This window comes from Anguilla rostrata, chromosome 1 (genome assembly GCF_018555375.3).
Source record: "Anguilla rostrata isolate EN2019 chromosome 1, ASM1855537v3, whole genome shotgun sequence".
NCBI classification, from domain to species: Eukaryota; Metazoa; Chordata; class Actinopteri; order Anguilliformes; family Anguillidae; genus Anguilla; species Anguilla rostrata.
The window spans coordinates 67423610-67431938 of NC_057933.1; the positions used below are offsets into that span (position 1 = coordinate 67423610).

General features: G+C 39.0%; 1 long non-coding RNA gene across 1 annotated transcript; it reads right to left on the bottom strand.

Annotated features, from left to right (window-relative positions):
- Positions 1 to 5136: 5136 nt before the first annotated feature.
- LOC135242004 (uncharacterized) lies at positions 5137 to 8126 on the bottom strand. Its single transcript, XR_010326193.1, has 2 exons — positions 7858 to 8126; positions 5137 to 5462 (listed from the first exon to the last, which is right to left on the bottom strand). It is a non-coding gene; the product is annotated as an uncharacterized LOC135242004 (long non-coding RNA).
- Between the last annotated feature and the right edge of the window lie 203 nt (positions 8127 to 8329).

Genomic DNA, 8329 nt, shown 5'->3' on the forward strand with positions numbered 1-8329 from the left:
GTAACCCTTACTGCCATGAAGTTCAGTGTTCAACCGTAAGCACCCTGATGCAAATATTCAACACACAAAGGGGATACAAGGTATGAAAGTACATGTCATAATATCAAAACATCTGAATACTCCTCAGTGATTTTCAAGAACTCTAAGGGATGGATGTACATTACATTACATTTATTTGGCAGACGCTTTTATCCAAAGCGACATACACAAAGTGCATTTCATGGTCATAGACAACTGCTAAACACAGGTTCAGTAAGGTACGATACTTACTGAACATGTGTTTAGCAGTTGTCTATGACCATGAAATGCACTTTGTGTACGTCGCTTTGGATAAAAGCGTCTGCCAAATAAATGTAATGTAATGTACATCCATCCCTTAGAGTTCTTGAAAATCACTAGTACATTCATGTACTAGTCTTGCTACTCTTCTAGTTTAATTTGCAGTTTGGTATAGCGTATCTTGAAAATTCAAAGGGATACGTTTCATGTATGTTTTCAAAAGAAATGATCTCATAGAACTTAAAGCAATTAATTTTGCTTGAATGTAGTTCTCCAAGACATTTGTCTCTAAATTGTGTTTTGTTGGAAAACTGTTTTCATATGATCAACAGTTCTCACATTGTTGAATTTGAATGCAGTTAAAGTGCTAAGTGTCCATTAGGTTTATGGTGCATGTACAGCAATTATTTCAGTTTTATAGAACATTCATTAAAACACTAACATCTAGAGTTTTTATGCATCTGTCAAACTATCATTTTCATACAGTCAGTCAGAATGGCACACAAAACGGTCATGTAATTCACACACATAATGAAAATATAGCATTGGATGAAAACCAAGTGCTTTCTGTACACCCATCATTTTCTTCCCCAGATAGTATGTGATCAGCAAGAAATAAGCTAAACCATCCAAAATTTACCCAAGGGTTCTTTTTTGTTCTCATCAGAGCTAAACTGGTGTGAAAGGACACTGGTTTACAGAGGCCAACAGAATGTTTTCCCAATCGTATTTTCTCATATGCTTCAGGTGTCCCATTCTGCCGCAGAGAAAACAGCACAGTTCGCCATTGTTCCTGCTCCATTCCAAGAGCACACAAGCAGATAATTATCCCAGACTGGCCTTGCTTGCTTTGTTCTGGGCATAAATATTTATTGAACCCAGACCAGAGCCACTGGGATACAGGCTTGTGGGAAAGCATTGACTTTTCGCTCCGAGTGTCTCCGTGTTTTCCATTTCCCTCCGTTCTCTTTTTTTCCCTTTCTCTCACGTTCCTCCCACACCTGTGCCCACATGCGTCACTGGGCCCTCTCCAGCCTCATGCCAGGAAGAAATTCCACAAAGGCCTACAAGGAAACATCAATGGGGGTGGGGCTATAAGGAGAAGAATGCCAAGCAACGAACAGGAATGCATTTAATTCATCCGGGCTCGTACCCACTCCACGGCTCCCAGATGGATCAAGCCTCCTTTATACCAAAACACATCAAGCATTTTATTGTTTTTCTTCGGAAGCTTCCACAAAAAGTTTTCCTCTTTGTTTTAGAGAAATCTCTCTGTGCCACTATGCACCATCGCAACAGTTGTGCTTTATGAGGTGTAAGTGAAGATTTAAAATCAGTGATTAAAAATTTTAGAGCCCAGAAGAATTGTTCTGACCATGACAATAAAGCACACCCTTATTTAATGAAATATACATTTATTTTAAATGATAAATTATATCCTTCTATTTTATATACTAATTTTTTTACTGACTCTAAGTTTTAAATCATAATAAAAGTACAAATATGGATTAGCATTCCATATTTCTCTTCCAGTTACACCTACGTGGTAAAGCTATATTCAGCAGTGAGCACTACAGCAGAGGTGGGCAACAAGGGCCATGTTTCTGCTTTTCATGCCAACTTCCTACTTCAGCTTTATTAAATCAGCCCTTACACTTACGCTAATCTCCTATTATAGCTAAATCCCTTGATCCACATATGAATGACAGCCCAGTACTGTTCTTGTGTCCCTATATGAAACAACTAATCTACGTGTGAACAATTGTTGGCCAATTAGCTCATTTAGGGTAATTGGTGGAAACAAAAACTTGCATACACACCAGCCCTATAGGATTGGAATCTGCCACCCCTGGAGTAGAATAAGTGGAGGTCGGAACTGATAACTGAATTCAATCAAAGCTTGTTAAATCCCAGTGTGTGTCACATTTTGAATGTGAGTGATCATATTCTGTTCTTGCACTCAAAAACATTTATCTATGTAATGATATGATGATATGACATCAGATATGATGGTAAAATGCCAAAATTAGCATCTGTAGCTACTGTAGAACAGAAGTGATATTTTATGGTTACTAGAAGGAGCAAATTTTATCTTTTCAGTTTGTGATACTCCCATCATGATATAGAATGAGGTATATGCCATGATGATAGTAGCATTGGCAGGATTGCAATTGCGCAGGCATTTTTTCTTATAAGACTTAAAATTAAATTGGTGTTTGTATGAACCTTTTACTTTGCAAAGTGGTGAATTCACTCTTATTTCTAATCCAGCTTTGTGAAAACAAATCAAACGACAGCATTTTTTACCAAAACTTAAGATAAGAACTGTAGTTGAGCTGTGTAGATCATGATCTATGTAGGCAGTTCTCATATACCTGAAGACTTTCCAATAATACACAACAGTGGGTAGTACCTGTCTTTTGGTTTTTATACATTGACCATAGCCTCCCGAAGAGCAAGAAGTAGCCATTATCATGCTTTCTAGAAAAATATTATAATGATAAAAGATTTTCTAGAATGCTCTTTCAAATAAGCAGACACAGTGCTCAACACAACCTCCATTTTCCCTTCCATCTTATAACTTTTCCTTTCCAGGTCTCTTTGAGTGGCAGCTGAGATTAGGTACCTTTGAACTTCATCTACTTATTAGAGGCGCAGGCTAAATTGAAAGAGTGTTATTTATACAGTGTTGCTGACTCAGGGAAAGCCAAAGCAGGTGGCCCTCTTATGAATTAATAAAAAGGTGTGGGGAGCAGATATGCTGAGAGTGGGCTCTAGGGCAATATCCCACAGTAATGAAAAAGAAAGGAAAGAACATTTAGCAGAAGTTCACAGTCTAATGTTTATTGTATCTCTAAATAAAATTACAGGCAATTGTTTGTAGTTTCTGGAAAATGGTTGTCTGTGTCTGTGTTTTGTAGTTTACTGAGGGCTTATATAGAATAAGCAGTCACCACACCTGTGTTGTTTTCCCCTCTCTATACAGTACATAGGGACATAGCAGGTACAGAGGAGAGAGAGAACCAGATTTCCAGTCATTAGATTGAACTGCCCTGTTTCTTTGTTTTTGCCACTGATTTTTCATTTAGTATTAAATCATCTCCATGTGACTGTGTGGTAAAATCTGATCAAGTAACGACAGTACTGTGCTCAGGGAAAACATTACAAGCAGTCATGTATTGTTTGCACACACTTAAAAATAGATCCAACAAAGGAGAACAAATCACGCTTTACGTTTTCAACATACTGGCAGAAGGAGTAGGCTATTAATGTGCAATAAATTATTGTACATAGGCGTGTTGTTAAGAGCTGTATTAGTTATAAACCGCCAGTAATACGGAAGAAATTAAACACTGATCTCATGATAGCACTAACAGTTGCACATAAATGAAGTGTAAACAAAGAGTTTTATGTGCATGCAATTATCAATAAAGGAATAAATATGGTCAAAATAAACTTATCTAGCCGTCACAATAATATATTTTATATTTCAGTTAAACCACTTGTACAATCATTTCTAATAATCAGAACTTCTAGCTGTCAGTTATATGCATATCCATGAAACACATTGTTCTTAAAGGATCAATATTACCATATATAGGCATGGTATAATTTTACAGTTTAATTTCAAGCACTAATACAGATAAAAACTCAATCACTTTAAATTAAACCAGGTAAATAATAGCACTGAATTTGAGTAGGACTTGAAGTGGTAGTCAACATTAGAAAATCAAAAATCATACATCAGTCACCATATAGTATAAATACCTAAATATCTGGTAACTCTATCTTCCATGTGCATTAGAAAATATTTTTCCATCCAAATTTGAATATAGCTAGTACTTGTCAGATGCAAATTATTTCATGTCATCAGCAAATATCCCTGCACTAGAGAAACTGGAACAAACAGATTAATAATATCTATGTAAATCGCACTTGCATCCATTGTGATTATATTTATGACTTTTTTATATTTATGAGGTTTTTGTATTTCAAATACTGCACCAGGCAGCTATCCCATTTTAGTGTCTGATTTTCACCCCCAGGTCGCCAACAGCTACATTTTGCTCACTCAACTGCTCGAAATGCCTGTGAGATTAGTTGTGCTCTGCAGTTGATACCATTATTTCATGAAAGCCCAGCCCAATCTTTTTCAATGTTCTAGGCTCATTAGGCACTGTAGTTGAGGACTTTTGTCCTTTTTAAATATTAAGTGACTTTTTGATTAATGTGTCTACATTGTTCGAGGCACATAGAGCATTAAAAAAAGACATCCTTATTCTTTAGTCGGGTGATTTAAGCAATTCTGTCTTGACCGGTACTAATGACACAAAACGTAGCATTACAGTCAGATTGAATCAAATGGCACATTTGCTAGAAAATGGTTTCTGCAGGAAAGCTTGCATAATTTATAACCAAGGATATTTACCTTGTTAAGCCTGAGACAAACAATTCTTGGAAATCCTGTCAGAAATCTTTGCAGAGTATTTGGCACGACAGCACAATAATATTTTCTAACCCTTTCTCTTTTGTAACTTTTCCATGATTTATTAACATTTATTAATGTTGGATTGAAAATGCATTATGCATTATTTGCTTCCTGAGGCGTTTGTGCTCACACTTTTATAAGACTAGCTTATGATCATGAGCAGAGTCCGTTTTTGGGCATGAGGAATGTTTGCTTCACAATGCATCCTGTCTTTAGCAATTGATTTACCATGCACCACAATAGGACTGCTGGCAGTGTTTTTGAGCTTTGTTACATCTCTCTTCAGTACTAGCACTGTCCCTGTTATTGAATGCCTGACGCCTCAACTTTGAACTCAGCAAATGGGACCACACACCACTACATACAAATTACAATGCATATCAGGTTTACTGGCTCATTCCATTGACACACAGTTTTGGTGAGTGGACGAGGCTCATTGTCTGGTATCAAGTCCAGAAACCGGCATCAAATCCAGAGTATAGCTAGAGACACTACAGGGACACTCGCTATTGGCTGCAGCATAATCCAGGGTGGGAGGATTTTAGTCAGTGATACTGTGCCCGTTTCATCACATAGTAGAAATTCTGGTCGATCCTGCTTCTCAGACGCAGTCAGTGTGGACATCAGATGGTCAACTGAATAGTGAAAAGCAGCAGCAACTGGCTGGATACACTGCATGCTGGCCTCATGTCTTCTGAAAATGGAAATTTTAAAAACTGGGCAAAATGAAATCATTATTACACACAAACATACAGTACCCAGGAATATGAAAAATTTTGCTCAGCAAACCCATATTCCATTTCAATCGTCACGGCTGTCTGTTGTATTCGGTTCAGCTATGGGAGAAACTATAGACATACCTACAGTACTCTGAGACTATTCATTATAGGGGACAGATAATTGAGTGATAGGGAATTATGACAGCTGGCCATGCTGTAGCTCTGCACAGATTATTTTAAGTGTGACAGTATGACAGCTTTCTGAAAAAGGATACCTGCGAAGCTCTTGAAGAGTAGAAACTCATATCAGCCCAAGAACATGAACTGTGCTAAATTAAGCTCTGACACGAAGGCACTGTTTCAGATAGCTAGCTTTCCAGCTAATGCAGTTTACATCAGGTAGTTAATTAGTAGCTGCCTCCATTTTTAAAGAAATAATAATGCAATCCACCCTTTTTTAGTGCTAATTCTCTTGTTTGTCTTAACATTTTATAGCCCACTAAGGAGACTATATGACCCTCATTGCAAACATTTCAGATTGATTAGAAACAAAAGTAAAACCTCAATTCCCATATCCCTAGTCTTTGCCATAAAAATAAACTATATCATAAACATGCCATCAGTTCACACTGACTGAAGGACAACAACTTCTATAAAAAATAAATAGATAAATAAATCTCAGTAGAAGCTATCGCTGGCCCCCTGCTAAGCCCGCCATTGAGAATTCATTTAGGCAGACTGACTCCCAAAGCATGCAAGTAATCTTTAATGCGCTGGCACTCAGAGTCCATAAAGGGCTTTCTTGGCAGCCACCCAGCTTCTTTAAGCCGTTATTTGCTCACCAAGGCCTGCCTGGAGATCTTACTAGCATGGGTGTCGAACCCGTTTCCTGCTTGTGGAACTCGAAGCAGACCTGAAGCACTCATATCTCCATCCCTCTCCCCTTACAGTTAAACTATTTGAGCTGTCACACTCACTGGACCAAAGTTTGGCCTAACGATGTCATTACCTCGTTAGGCCGAACTTATGACAAACTTATTAGAGCTGCCCCCATTGCTGCAAGGCCAAAAATGTCATTTAGTTTGAAGTCCAGTTTCTTTTTTTTGAAGGTTTAAGCTGGCTAATGACTTGTTAGGCCTATAGCAAAAATTAAGAGGCAATAAATTCTAACAATAATGTTGTGTTATCTGTCTGGTTAGCTCTGACTTACATCACACTAGCTGACGGGACAAGTGATGAAGCCAACATTACATTGTTTTTAAGACACAAAGTACTCACTTTGTGGTATATAGTCTAGCTGTAAAGTGTAGCCTAGGCAGTGCATTTCCAAATGTTAAACTGTAAGGCATTTATTTAAAGGCTGCTAAGTCTAGATAGTTATGTTTCGCCATACATGTAACTGCAAGATGGACATTTGCAGAAAAATGAGTATTAAAATAGTAGAACTTAGAACAACATTACCTGGCATTAATTATGTGTGCTTCGGTAGTGATAGCAAGTCATTTTACAATGAGCCTACGACCATTAGCCTTCATTTATCAAAAAAGAGCCAAACAAATTAAGTTGTAAATCATTCGTAAATGCCTTTCCACAAACAATGCAGGATTTATCAAAGTCTTTGAATGTCAGTTTGTATGGACCAAACCAGAGAATGACCGCTTATCCATCGAACTGTATTAAAACAAATATTAATCATAGTTATGTATGTTTTGCAGCTTAAACTTGGTATACTTTTATCAGGAATCAGAGACTCAGCCCCCCATCACAAGACCCTCCACCCACCTCAGCAGCAACCCACCTGCCACAGAACACCAGACAAGGCTTAGAGAAAAAAAAATTCCAGAATTGACAGAAATGAAATGACAACCCATCCGTAAATATTCTGCCACTCCTGCACACAACCTATGTCACTCCACACTCCCTCCAGCTCCCCTGCGCTGCAGTGGGAAGAAACCCTGCTGACTGCCTGGGAAGGAGAACAGCCAGAGGAGGCTTCCACTCACACACCCACACCACAGAAAGACAAAAAAAAGTAGTTGGGCCCGCACCACCACACCAGGCCTCTCTACAGCCTTAAAAAAAGAAAGTGACCAAGTCCCCACAATCAGTTAATGAAACACCAGGCAAATTTGCTCCCAACTTGTCACTGTCAGTCATAGCAGCCTACAGTCCAGTCCCAAAAACTCTCCAACTTCCAACACACCTGTAATCACTGGTCCTTGCTCAATCTGCTGCTAAACAATAAAAGTGGCAAGAGAAGGCAAACAGATCAATACAACAGCAGCCCTGCTTCCACCCCATTTCACCCCACTACCCCCCAGGGACAGATACATGCATCCCACGATGTTTCACAATAAGTACGTTCCTTACATCACCAGGAATCTTGTTCTGTTGCATCAAAGACAAGGCCCAAGGTTCCGCCACCGCTCACAACCTCTCGCTCGCTTTCCAGGTCCCAGCCCTCCCCCCCATCCACCGCTGGATCTTTGCCAGGCAAGTGGTCGTATTGTTTCCCCCCCTAATCCCACGCAAATATTCGCTCCAATGAAAAAAAATAAAAGAAAGAAAGGATGCACACAAAAGCAACTCATAGACAGCCACAACAGAAACCCACATTCACAACAGGAGGAAATCACACCTCAGTCCCCAGCTGAGCCCATTTTCCCTCCTTATACTCAACCCCCTCCACTAATTCTAATCCTGTACAGCTGTGACTGCACTGTGCTCTGGCAGCACAGAAGTTACTCAATTCCCATGTCTACATGTCTACACACACTCCCCAATCACCTTGTAACATTTCCAGTTCCAGTCTCAATCAAGTAGTGGCCTGGACCAATCCCAG